The following is a 14,464-nucleotide window of genomic DNA, read 5'->3' on the forward strand; positions in this document are numbered from 1 at the left end:
CTAGAAAATGACCTTGAATAAAAGGTTCAACTCGGACCAGCAGAATATTTCTGTCTACATGTAATACCAGGAGTTAAAAATGCTTTTTGACCTAAATCAAGGGGGAAATGGAAAGGAGAAATGAGTTTATATGGTTATGAGCCTCTAAAAGAGAGCCGGGAGGTTATCAGAGGGGTTGCCCTTATGCACACCTGAGCAGAGTCCAAGAGACAGATAAAGTAGATACAACCCCTGGTATTGGTTCTTCTGAGGGCTACAGAGACCCACAGGTTTTATGGTCATGGCAGATGGAGTTCAGTACCATGTCCGTTGGCCCTTCTTTGGAGTTGGTGTTTCTGTGTGATGGAGCTGGACTCAGATGTGATCTCTTTTCACAAGCTTTTCCTGTTACTTTACTAGAATTGTAGTTGGTGCTGGGGTTTAATATATACCCAGGGGATCTGAATCTCTGGACTGACAATATGATAGCCAGGGCCTGAGCCTCAACAGACTTCAGCTCCTACACTTTGGTTTACTGGACTTACCCCACTCAGCTAACATGGAGATGAAGAAGGTCAACCACCATACCAGGGAGCCTAAAGTGCCGACAACTGAAAGCAGGAAGATTGCATCCAGCTTCCATGTGGATTCTAAGCCCCCTCTTGACATAAGATGTGGAATGGACACAACCAATCCAAGGTCTACAGGATGGAGGAATAGACTATGGATTAGAGTGGATTTACTGATATTCTATTCATGAACTATTGTGATTAGTAATCGAAGAAAATGTGGCATTGGTGTGGATAAAGTGGCCATAGTGGCTGCTGGGTGTTGGGAATGGGAGGAAGAGATGAGCTGTGGAGGCATTTTTGGGACTTGGAGTTGTCCTGGGTGATGCTGTAGGGACAGTTACTGGACATTGTATGTCCTCCCATGGCCCACTGGGTGGAACGTGGTAGAGTGTGGACTATGATGTGGACCATTGACCGTGAGGTGCAGCGATGCTCAGAGATGTATTCACCAAATGCAATGAATGTCTCATGATGAATAGAAAAAAAATATATGGTAAAGGAGACACCCATTAATCCAATAGTCATATAGATGAGAGTTTAATTACCAACTGAGATAAATGCTGTGAAGTAAAGGGGAAAATTTTTATTAGAGAAATCAACACAAGGAACTGGGAAGGCAAAGACAATTTCCTTAAGAAAGGGTAAGTGGAGGTTAACTAAGCAAGGGGATCTAAGGAGAGCATTTCTAGGAAAGTTGAGAGAGAAAGACATGACTTTAGGGTGCAAAGTGGACAATGCATTGAAGGGGCATAAGAGTATGCAAAGAAGGGGACAGAGGAATATCCTGAAGTGAGAAGATCTGGTTTAATTTCTGATTCCAACTCTTACAAGCTGGGAGACATTGGTCAATTTAAGTTTCTAGGTCAGTGAACTCAAATGCTACCATTAAGGTTCATGAACTGAGAGGCCCTTGGCTTCTGGAACAGGGCAGCTGGGCTGAAATCTTAAAGAAAGTACCTTGGGCTGGGGGTGGATAGTGAGGTGTAAATTAAAAATAGTAGATTTAGACCTGGAAGTAGTAGGCCCTATATTAATCTTTTAGGGCAGGGTGGTCCTTTCTTCTTATAAAATCACCTAAATGGTCCCTTGTACTATATGTAAAAGTAAAGAAAAAGACCTCTGTTTTCCATTCCAGAAGAAGGTCTTTGCTTTAAATTTGCATAAGCAATACCTGGCAACAGTCTACAATGCTGCCTCTAATGTGATTATAAATATGGGGGAGGAAGCAGGGGAGAAGGTAGAGTTGGATATAGGGAAGGAGAGCCCAAATATAGTTGTAACTGCGGGGAAAACCACTCTCTGGTATTGAGAAAAAATAAGCAAACACATTTTTTTTTAAGCAAACTAAATAATTTATACAGAATATATTTTTGCATTCTTTAACAATAATAGTTCATTAATGATTAAAATTGTTAGTGGAACACTCAGGTTCCTGGGCTTCTAGGTTCTTGGCTTATGTCGCACAAAAGAATTTAAGTACACACCAGAGGATAGGCAAGGGAGTAAATTCTTTAATAAGAAACAATAAAAGAGTACACAATCTGAGACAGATTGCAGGCATGCTGCAAGGTGAGATGCATGTGTAGGGTGCCAAGTTTGGCTTTAAAAACCTTTTCTCCTCCTTTCCTAATGAGTGACCCCTACTATCTGCAGTTCTGATTGACTGCCCTGTTAACTCTTATGGGGCCAGTGGGGAGGCATGTTGTTTGGAATTATCTGGGGCTTACCTTTGACCTGGAAAGAGTTCTAAATGAGACCTGTGGCCAGGGTCTCATGAAATCTTTCCAGCTTTGTTGCTCTTTAGTAGCAGCCTTCCCCTCAGGAGGTTTTTGGGTGGGGTTTCATAGCCATCTTGTCTGCCAGGTCCCAGCACCTTCCTTCATTCCCTATACTAACCTGCCTCAACTCCCCTCTCTGAGCCCTCAGAGAGTTTACACCCTTATTCTAAAGGGGGCACTGAAGGGCAATGGTCATTCTTCTGTAGCAGCTTCCTGCTGGTTGGTGGCAGCAGTCCTGCCTGACAGCATGTAAAACCCTCTCGCTACTCTATTAAGGCTGGAACTGGATGAAATCCCTGAGTGACTAATATCTTGTTCTGGAAGGCACTGATTCTGGAAGAAATAGACTAAGTTAGAATTTGATATGTAGTACTACTAAAAGGATAAAGAAGATGGTGGTAGGCAGGCCCAAAAAGGGGGCCAGCCATGACAAACTGGGCACAAGAGTGAAAAAGCCCTGGTGCCTTCAGATGCTGCATTCTCCCAAAGTTGATGGGAAACAGCATTCTTCCTTGAGTTCTTTTATGCTATTGATTAACTCTAGGGAGAGATTTTGATAGACCTGCTGGGTTTGTAACTACCAACCCCAGTTCCCATGGTAATGGTTATGCCTAGGACAGCTAGGAGAGGTATGAAGAGAGGCACTACCCTAGACATAAACTCAAAAAGACAGTATAGGCAACAAACAAGACAAGCATATGACTAGCAAAATGAAGATAGTACTTAAGAGAGCCATTCTTTTATCATATAGGCACGTTCATTGACTATGTAGAAAATTAATTAAGCTTACCAAGACTTTTAACATGTTCAATATCCTTCTGCATATGATCTAAAATAGAAGAGCTATTATATTCATCAGGCTTATAGGTACAGTACTTAATATTAATCAATGTGCAATTTCCTCTTTGAGCTTCAGTTAGATCTAAGCTTCATGTTTGCTACACCATGCATGTTGTCTCTCCATGGGAGCAGGCCATAATGCCAATTATGTTTTTTAAGTTCTACTCATAATGCTCTGGTAATTATTGCTCCACTTGGTATGTCCTTCACACAGACAGCATGCTGCTGCACTGTTGACCCTTGAGGGGAAGCTCCAGTGTTTTACTGACCTGGTGCATAGCACCTTTTGGCAATATGAAACAGAGACAGTCTGGAGACAATGTCCATTGTACATCTGGCCATATTGAGCCATTGCTGGCTGCTGCAGGAGTCAGAAACTGCAACATTCTCTCCATCCATTCAGGAACATAACCAGAGATGGGGTAGATATTGTTACTATTTTTGGGGTCTTAGTGACCAACCTAGCCAATAATTCAAATGGAGAGGCACCATGAAGGGTATTTGGTGCCTGGATGGAATACACAAGAGAGCTTGACCATACTAAAGTCTCTTAATTTTTATACACTTTTAAAGCTCTTCGAATACTATGTATAATGTATCAAATGAACTTAACTCTTTTTAGTACTTTAATTTCTACTTCTGTATTTTTACCATGCTTGCATTAATTAATAGGTAATTTACTTTAGCAGTACAGGAAAAACCACTTTCTCCATTATTTTATGAAAACCTAAAACTTCCAGTGAAATCAAGGTTATCTTCCCTTACCGCCACTTTAATACATAGATTGAGGTGGCCTCTGACAGGTTTTCCTGTTATGAATTTACTTTTTGTTACCAATATCAATTTAGGTTTCTAAGTACTTCAGACTTAGACAATGCAGGAAGCAGATTTGGCTCAACTGATAGAGTGTCCATCTACCATATGGAGGGTCCAGGGTTCAATCCCCAGGGCCTCCTGACCATGTGGTGAGCTGGCCCACTCATAGTGCTGCTGTGTGCAAGGAATTCCATGCCACATAGGGGTGCCCCATGCGCAAGGAGAGTGCCCCGCAAGGAGAACTGCCCTGCATGAAAAAAGCGCAGCTGGCCCAATAGTGGTGCCGCAACCATGGAGAGCCGACGCAGCAATATGACGCAACTAAAAAGAGACATAGTTTCCTGGTGCTGCCTGATAATACAAGTAGATGTAGAAGAACATACAGTGAATGGACACAGAGAGCAGACAACAGGGGTGGGGGTGGAGGTGGAGAGAAATAAAATAAATCATTAAAAAAAAAGATTTAGACAATGCTTTTACAAACTTCTTATAACCAACCATAACCATATAAACTAGACACTTTACCCTTAAATAAGCTTAATAACATACAATTAACATCCAGTGAAATTTACTTTTATTCATTTAGGTTTTGTCTTACATTCCTCATCCTGTTCCATGAAAACTAGTCATTTCACTTTCGGACAGTGTATTAGTCAGTCAAAGGGGTGTTGATGCAAAGTACCGGAAATCTGTTGACTTTTATAAAGCATAGTTATTTGAGGTAAAAGCTTACAGCTTCAAGGCCTTAAAGATTCAAATAAAGGCTGCTCTCTCACCAGTCAGTTGCCACATATTGAAGCAAGATGGCAGGTGATCTCTGTAAGGATTTAGCCTTTCCCCTTTGATCTTCCTTTTGCTCAGCTGCAGGCTGGCATAGGGTTTGTCTCTCAGGGCTTTCTCTTCCTCTTAAGGCTCCCTGGGCCCAACTTCTTTTCAATCTCATCTATAAGCTATCAGGTGAATGGCTCATCTCTTCTCCTGGAGCCACAAGATCAAAGTTCTCTCCTCTTCTGTGTCGATGGAGCTCTATCTCCTCCTGTATCTTCTTCTGTCTTCTTGAGTGAGTGTCCATTTATATCAGCCACCAAGGGGACAGGGACTCAACCAGAGTCATGTCCCACTGATGTAGTCCAATCAAAGCTCTAATCTTAACATAGTTTAATCAGACATCTCAGCTAAATCTAATACAATCAAAGGGGATCACTCCCAGAGGAACAGACCAATTTAAATAAATATAATCATTATCTTTTTTGAGGTTCATAAATAATCTCAAACTGCCACAGACAGATTTATATTTCATTAAACATGAACTTACATTTTCACCATCTTGAAGATTTCATACACATAATGTGAATTTATTTTATTAACATCTTGTAAACATAGAAAGATTATATCCAAGCTAAATAAAATTGGAGCCATTATAGTTTATGCAAGAAATGTTCTTTTTTCTTCCTTCACAGGAAGCTAAAATCTCTTTAACCTTTACAAAAAATTCTAAAACTGTGGATAAACTTAAAAGCATACTGACTTCTAGTTCTGGAATAATTATAATTGTTTGTTTTAATCATTATTTAGAAAAGATCTTTCCATAGCTTTCAAGGACTTTTCCTTTATTTACTGAAATTTGACAATTGGATTATTAATGACTCTCATTTTAAGGCTGTTAAAAGGTTTAAATTGGGGAATTACCAGATAAACTATGGTTCTTAATTCCCCAGTCTAGTAAGCATTTATTTAACATTTAACAATTTGAACAGAGCTCTTTTTTAGAATCTTCACTTGTTAATTTGATATTACCATCCTGATGTATGAAAATATATGCTGGGCAAATAGGCAGACACAAATAGAATTAGAAACAGAAACACACAACTCACTAATATTACTTAAATAATATTAGTGTAATAGTAGATTACGCTAATATTACTTTTTAATTGAAGTCTGGGTCCTTTTAGCACCTATAATTGAGGTGGTTTCTTAGAATTAATGCTGCTTTTTCAGCACCTTAGAACTGGTTAATTTTATTTATTTTTATTTATTTATTTATTAGAGGTGGTTAACTTTAGCTCTGAGTTCCAAGTGTAGTACAGGCCATTAAAAATTTCTAGGAAGCTATTATGTTGTCCACAAAGAGTAAAGCATCTTAGGACTTAGAAATAACAGTTAGAGATCAGAAATCAGGTAAAAGATGACAGACCATAGAAGTTTTGTGACTGAATTCACTTTTACCAAGAATATGTTAACAGGTAAAATATAACTTATGGAATTGCCTTGCTTTTCCGTAAAGTTCCTTTTTGTTGAAGACGAGCTGACTGAATGTTCTCTTAGAAAAGCTTCAGAGCAGAACAGTATAACTAGTAAGAGGTTTTGGTTCTTTTCATAACATCACATTTTTCTAAGAATAACTACAACTATTAACTACAATATCATCATGCAGATCAATTTTAGGATAAATAGAGTGAGAACTTTAAAAGTCTCTAAGAATTTTATACAATCCCCAAATATATAAGTAAGCCAACATTTAATTTCTCCTTCATGTTTTCTATTTTAGAAAGATACTGTTTATCACAAAGAAACTTCAGGAGTACCAAAAGAAAATTATTTTTCTAGTAAATTTTATAAGAACCTAAGATTCCCAATGGAATCAAAATTATCTTCTTATTACCATTTTATAAATAATATTTCCCTTAGTAGAAAACATAAGTCTACACATGTAGTCTTAGGAAATTAATACTGTGAGTGATTATGCACAGGATTTATAACAAACCAATTTTGTTTTTCAAAAAAAAAAACCCAGAAGTTTAACACTTTGATAGAAATTCTAATCAGAATAAAACGTAACTAAAATTTAAAGCATTGTCAAAATAACATCCCATTTAATTTTTTTCACAGTTTACACTAGTATTAATATGGTTTTGTTGTTTCTTCTGAAAAAAAAATTTTAAGAGGTTCTGGAGATTGAACCCAGGACCTTGTACATGGAAAGCAGATGCTCAAACACCAAGTTACACTCACACCTTACACAAGTATTCTGAGTTTCCAGTTTTGGAATATATTTTCCCACTGTGAATTAAAATACAAATATATTGGCAATGTTAATTTTCATAGATAAATACTTTTAGTTCCTCACTTTTTAACAAGGTGAAAGAACAAATTATTTTATAACTATTTACAATTAAAGATATCCTTAGGGGTTTTCTTAGAATATTAAAAGTTGTCAGATCTGAACATTATATTTAAACAGGACTCTATATATTACAGTGACAAATAAGTTAGTAAAATAGTCTGGAAAATAATTAACTTCCAAAATAGCAGCGATTCTATTTTTTTAAACCATTAAGGATATGATGAAAACATTCTGATAAGACACATATTCTTTGTTTTTTAATATATATTGATTATTTCCAAAGGACTTTTATATTCTTCCACCCAAAACAGACCGACCATTTCAGAAAACTGTGGTGCTTTAACAGAGAGAGAAAGTCAAATTCTAATTTTACCTCAAGATACCTTTCAATAAACAAACCTTAGCTAGAGCATAATAGATTGAGGTGGCATCTGACAGGTTTTTCTGCTATAAAGTTACTTTTTGTTATCAATATCAATTTATAGATTTTTGTGTAAGAATGACTTCCTAGAATCAGATGTTTACATTGAAATCTCTCAGTTTACAAAATGCTTTTATAGACTTCCTACAACCTATAATTTCCTATAATATTTTATAACCATCTATATCCATACAGACTAGTCACTTTACCTTAAGTCAAATTTCACCTTTAAATAAGCTTATTGAAATACAATCAGTAACCTAAGAAATTTGCTTCCACTCACCCTTCCATAACTTTCCATATCCATTCCTACATATTTGTCCTACCTATTTCCTACATATTGTCCTACATATTTCCACTCTGATTTTAAGTACTGCCATCTTATCTTAGGACAAAACAGATTTTCATAAAAAACATTTTCACAAACATTCTATTTCCTTTCATATCCATTTAAGTCTCATCTTACATCCCTCATTGTTCTGTGAAAAACTAGCCTTTACATGTTAGGCAAAATAGTTATTTTTAGAAGACATGTATAAAAAAAGAATAATTTTATTAGTTAAGATCTTACAATTGTCATCATCTTAAATATTTGACAATGTTAACTCATTAATATCCAGATAAACCTAAGGAGATTACACCAAGTACAATTAAATTAAAATAATGATTTTTTTTAAATTTGGGACTGTTGCACCTTCCTGTTGAAATGACTCTGTTATTATAAAATGTATTTATTCTAATAATGTTTCTAGATTTAAAGTCTACCTTGTCTGAAAATAATGATATTTTACTTAAAATGTTATATGGCAAGGAAGGATTACTGGTTTCAGGTATTGGATGGGGGGGCGCATTTGGTCAGGGCACACCTAGGACAGGCTTCTAGAGAGTGTGCAAGTGATCATTTTGTCATAGTGTGTGGTATCAGTGGGTAAAGACCCACATAATGAGTGGGAAAGTATTGAACTCCCATCCTGGTGAGGCCTGCTATGTTCTCAAACAGGGGTGGGGGTCTCTCAAGAGCATGGGCAGTACCTAACAGGGGAGGACAGACCAGTGTATCAAACCCTCAGTGTTGTTGGAAGTAATTATGAATCTTGTCCTTCAAGGAGTGAAGACTGGAGGTCAACGTGGGCCCAAAGGGGAGGGGGAGGGAGGAATAAAAATAGAAGAAACAGGGGGCATTTGGGGGGCAATGGAAGTATTCTACATGAACTTGCAATGCAGGATACAAGCCATGTTAAGTTTCATCAAAAATAAAAGTGTATAGTCCAAAATGTAAACCATAATATAAACTACTTACCATGGTTAGTAACTGTGTTTCAATATTTGTACCTTGGTTGTAACAAATGTATCATTCACATATAAAAAGTTTATTAATATAGGAATGGGGGAAAAGGGGAGGTTGTTGGGTATATGGGAGTCTCCTGTATTCTCTATGTGACTTTACTGTAACTAAAACTACTTTGAAGACAAAAATGAAAAAAAGTAAGACACTGGGGGAATAAATGGAAGAAAATAAGACACTGTACATATAGGACAACAGATCTTACAGTGATGAAAGGCAAAATGCCAAAAAAAATTTTAATATTTTTTCATCATCTTTTAATATCCTGATTTTTTATTTTATTTTTAGGTTTTTAAAATTTTTTCTGTATTTTATTTCTTATGTTTAAAGCTATATATGAAATATTATTTCATTTTCTTATTAATTGTATTTGGCTGTTTTATTGGCTTCATATTTGAAGGTGTTTCAGAGCATAGAAGGGTTACAGCTGTGGTAGGGGAGGATCATTGGTTTGGTGTATCAGTGATGGGGGATTCATGGGCATAATATAAGGCATATAAATGTGTTCAAATGTTCATGGGGCATTGTCACAGTGGGTGGGGATTCACATGATAACCAAAAGGATATCAAATTCCCATCCTGAAGTGCTCTGCTACATTCTCAGCAAGAAAACCCCCAAGTACAGGGGCAATGACTAGTGAAGGAGGATGGTCCATTGATGGGCCCTTGATATTGATGACTATGCTTATGAGCCTTTACTTTGGAAATTGAAACTTAGTCTAGTGTAAGATGGCTAAGAGTTACCACTGGGAACCTCCCTGTTGCTCAAATGTGGCCTCTCCCTAAAGTGAGCTCAACATATAAATGCAGTAACTTCCCCCCAGTGTGGGACATGACTCCCAGGGTTAAGCCTCCCTGGCACCGAGGGATTGCTACCCAGTACCAAAAAGCAATGCAACTGAAAAAAAAAAGAAGAAGAAGACTTTGACCAAAAGGGGGAAAAGGCAAAGAGTTTATATGGCTAAGAGATTTCAAAGTGAGTAGGGAGGTGATTCCAGAGGTAATACTTATGCACATCTCAGCAGGATATCACTGATAACCAAAGTAGATAATACCCCAAATAGAGGGGCTCCTGAGGGCTATGGAGACATCCAGGCACTATAGTCAGGGTAGACAGCTCAGCAGTTTGGTCCTTTGCCAGTGAGCCCTACTTTGGAATTTATGCTCCCCAGTGTAACAGAGTGGGACTCAGCTCTCATTTCTCTACACTTGGCTCTTATGTCCTTCTATTTGAACCTATAATTAGAGTTGGTAGATGTATGTCCAAGAGACTTACATCTTAGGGCTGTCCATGTGGCAGCTGGGCCATGAATCTCAACAGAGTTGTAATACCTACTCTCCAGATCATTGGACTCACCCAGGACAACTAATAAGCAGGAGATGATAGACAAACAACATACCAAGAAATCAAGAGTGTCTACAACTGCAAGCAAGAGAGACCCATCCAGTAGCTGTATGAGATCAAAAGCCCACCTCAATTAGAGGTGGAGTAGACATCACCATCATAGACTCCTCATGATTGGGGAATTTATATGTGTGTGTTTGTGTGTGTGTGTGTGTGTGTTCCAAGAACAAGCTTGCATATTATAGGCAATACTGTAAGAGAATAAATGCGCACCCAATTGTGGGTGAAGAAAAGATTTTTATTAATGATCTTGCAAGAATGGGCACTCAGCCTGAATAAAATGCCCAGTGCCCCACATGGCAGGATGCAGCAGAATTTATTCCCTAAGCCTGGCATGCAGATCCCTCCTATTTCCCCATTGTCTGGGTAATCCAGAGGTTACAACCTATCCAAGATGTGCAACCAGTGGCCAGTGGAGGTTCTGGAGGTAGGGAGAGGGAAAAACAGGTGTAATATAGGGGCATTTTTGGGACTTGGAAACTGTCCTGAATGAATGACATTTCAATGACAGATATAGGCCATTATATATTCTGTCATAACCTAAAGAGTTGAGAGGGACAGAATGTAAAATACAACATAAACTATAATCCATGCTTAATGGCAATGCTCCAAAATGTGTTTATCAATTGCAATGAATGTACCACACTAATGAAAGATGTTGCCAATGTGGGAAACTTGGGAGGTGTTGGGAGTGGGGCATATGGGAATCCCCTATATATCCTATGTAACATTTATGTAATCAAAGTATCTTTTTAAAAAAATAATAATTAAAAATTTAAAAAGAAAAAAAGTCTACCTTGTCTGAAAATAATGATATTTTGCTTAAAATATTTTCCTTTTCTTTTCCTTCATAGGAGTTAGAGCTCTAGGATATAAATTAGAGAAAAAAGTTATCTGGGCATTATTTGGTTAACAGGTTCTTAGCAAGGAAGGTATACTTAGGAAGCTATGCTTTAATATCTGGTTTTAGTTCAGTAGTAAAGCTCCCCTCCCCAGGAGTCTTTCATTCCAGGTTTCTGTTGGTTACCACCTAGCTGTCTTTGGATTTTTCCCAGTGACGTCAAGGACAAGACCTTTTCCACTGTGCTTCTTCTTTGAAATATGCATGTGATTGTTAGGCTAATGTGTCAACTTGGTGAGGTGATTTTGCCCATTGTTTGGTCAAGCACGCATGGAGTTCATTGTAATATAAAGGGAAGTGGATTTGGCCCAGTGGTTACGGGGTCCATCTACCACGTGGGAGGTCCGTGGTTCAAACCCCGGGCCTCCTTGACCCATGTGGAGCTGGCCCATGCGCAGTGCTGATATGCGCAGGGAGTGCTGTGCCACACATGGGTGTCCCTGCATAGGGGAGCCCCATGCACAAGGAGTGCACCCCATAAGGAGAGCCGCCCAGCGCAAAGGAAAGTGCAGCCTGCCCAGGAATGGCATCGCACACACGGAGAGCTGGCACAGCAAGATGACGCAACAAAAAGAAACACAGATTCTCGTGCCACTGACATCAGCAGAAGCAGACAAAGAGGAACACATAGCAAGTAGACACAGAAAACAGACAACTGGGGCAGGGGGGAGGGAATAAAATAAATAAATCTTTTTAAAAATTGTAATATAAGGACAATTTATGGACTTTAGTCACTTTAGTGACTACTGCATAGATAGCTGATCACATCTACAATCAAACAGGGAGATTGCCATCAGCAATAAGTGACACTTTATCCAATCAGTTGAATGCCTTAAAAGAGAAGTGATTTCAGCATTCAGAGAGAAGTTTCCAGCTCATCTCTGGACAGCCAACATCTCCTGGAAAGTCATCAAGGACCTTTTTGGACTTTCATGGGAGCTCTGGTTTGCAGCCTGCCTGTAGAACCTGGACTTGTGCATCCCTGTGGTCATGTGAGAGACACATAAAATTACATACTATTGACAGATATCTCCTGTTGATTCTGTTTCCCTAGAGAACACTGACTAATTCAGCTTTGTACCAGGAGTGGTTCTGAAGGAATAGTGTCTTAAACATGGGATGTCTGAGGTGGTGCTGGGAGTTTTGCAATTGCCTCTCTACTCTGATTGGACCCAGGGGTACTAATGACTCACTTTCCAATAATGAAGAGGCCTCTAACAGTCCATGGCATGAGTTGGCAATACACATGCAAAATATCATACTGGATTCCCCTACTTCCATGCTTATAAGAAGCAAGAATCTGGGTGAGAGTGTTTGCAACATCTTAACAGAGTTTTGTGGAGTCCAAAGGTATAGTGATGTTGGTTGGCTCCTCCTAGGTACTCTGGATACAGTTACAAAAGAAAGAGATGAATTAAAGACTTCAAATTTGAAATGTAAACACCATATGAATAATGTGAAATTTTCTATGTGTGCTCTGAAAGAAAGCTTGTCTCCTGGAGCCACAGCCTTGAAATACCTGAGCACCAAACTAAGACTCTCATTGTATGAGTGCCACAATTACAAAGGAAACTAAAATCTTAACCCTGCAGGGTTTCTGCAGTTATGGTGAAGGCATTGATTTGGAAGGAGTGGAACCCAGAGGATTGGGATGGATGATGACTATATTGGTGAGGACATTGTAACCTTAAATTCTTCTGAGACTTTACCAGATAACCCTATAATGGTGGGTCCTGTAGAGACCACACCTTGTCAACCTTGTATCACCCAGCCTCCAGACTGCCCCAGGGAATCCAGACCTTCTTTCAGCCCTGAGGTGGGTACCAACCAAACTGAAGCCTATACTGCCCAGCCCCTCACCTGCCCCAGGAAGTCTGGACCTCCTCCTAGCCCTGAGGCAGGAACTAGCCCAACTCCAGCATGCACTGCCCAGCCTCTAGCCTGCTGCAGGGAGTCTGGACCTTCTCCCAGTTCTGAGACATTTACCAGCCAAACTCCAGCATATACTGCCCAGCCTCCAGCCTGCCCTGAGGAATCTGCCTTCCAATCCCTGCTTGAAGAGATTAATCCTGTCTCACCAGAAGAAAATGCAAAGGAATGTCCTGAGGTCAGTAGTTTATAAGACATTATTAATCCTTCTCCTTACCCATCCCCACCACCCCTCTTGTCTTCAAGACCAATTACTAGACTGAAGTCACAACAGGCACCCAAAGGTGAAATACAAAATGTGACCCATGAGGAAGTATGGTATACTCTGAAAGAATGGCATGAGTTTTGAAACTTAAATGGACAGAAATCAGGGGAATATGTGTGGGAATTGATACTAAGGATATGGGATAATGGTGGAAGGAATATAAGGCTGGATCAGTCTGAATTTATTGATATGGGCCCACTAAGCAGAAATTCTGGATTCAACACTATAATTTGATGGGATAGAAAGGGTTCTAACAGTTTGTTTGGGTGGCTGACTCAAACATGGAACAAAAGATTGCCTACCATGTGTGAGGTCGAGATGCCCAATTTGCCCTGGCATACAGTAGAAGAGGGAATTCAAAGGCTTAGAGAGATTGGAATGCTAGAATGGATTTAGCATTTGAGAGCTGCCCACCCATACCAGGAATGTCCAGAGGACACACTGTTAACCAGGACTGTGAGGTATAAATTTGTAAGACTAACTACATCTTCCCTGAAGAGGCCTATGTTTGCTCTTCCCTGTAGTCCATATATCACTGTAGGGAGGGCTGGAATGGAATTAGAATCCTTAAACACTATGGGGATGACTGGCTCTCAGTCTGGTAAAAGTCAAGTATCAGCAGTTAATCACCAAAGACAAGCTGGGTGTGACTATGGCAATGAAAGGCAGATTTTTTTTTTTTCACTCTGATAAAATTTATTTTTTTTTAAATCAATTATATTTTTTTTCATTAAAATTATTTATTTTTACAAATTACATTCAAAAAATACGAGGTCCCAATCAACCCCACCGCCCCCACCCCCCACTCCCCCCACAGCAACACTCTCTCCCATCATCATGAGACATCCATTGCACCCAATAAGTACATCTCTGGCAGATTTAAAGCAGCATTTAAAATAGTCTGAGTCGCATAGACTTATGGTGTTGGCTAATACATCATGGTGTTACCAGATTTTGTTTAGGTTCTTGACTATGCTACAGTAATGAATTTCAAGAGCATGTCAGGTGAGTTAGGCCAGTAATTTATTCAGGTAGGGGAGGGACAAAAAAATGAGAGAAAATAACAGATCAGGGGTCCCAGGTACAGAG

This window comes from Dasypus novemcinctus, chromosome 3 (genome assembly GCF_030445035.2).
Source record: "Dasypus novemcinctus isolate mDasNov1 chromosome 3, mDasNov1.1.hap2, whole genome shotgun sequence".
Taxonomy (NCBI): Eukaryota; Metazoa; Chordata; class Mammalia; order Cingulata; family Dasypodidae; genus Dasypus; species Dasypus novemcinctus.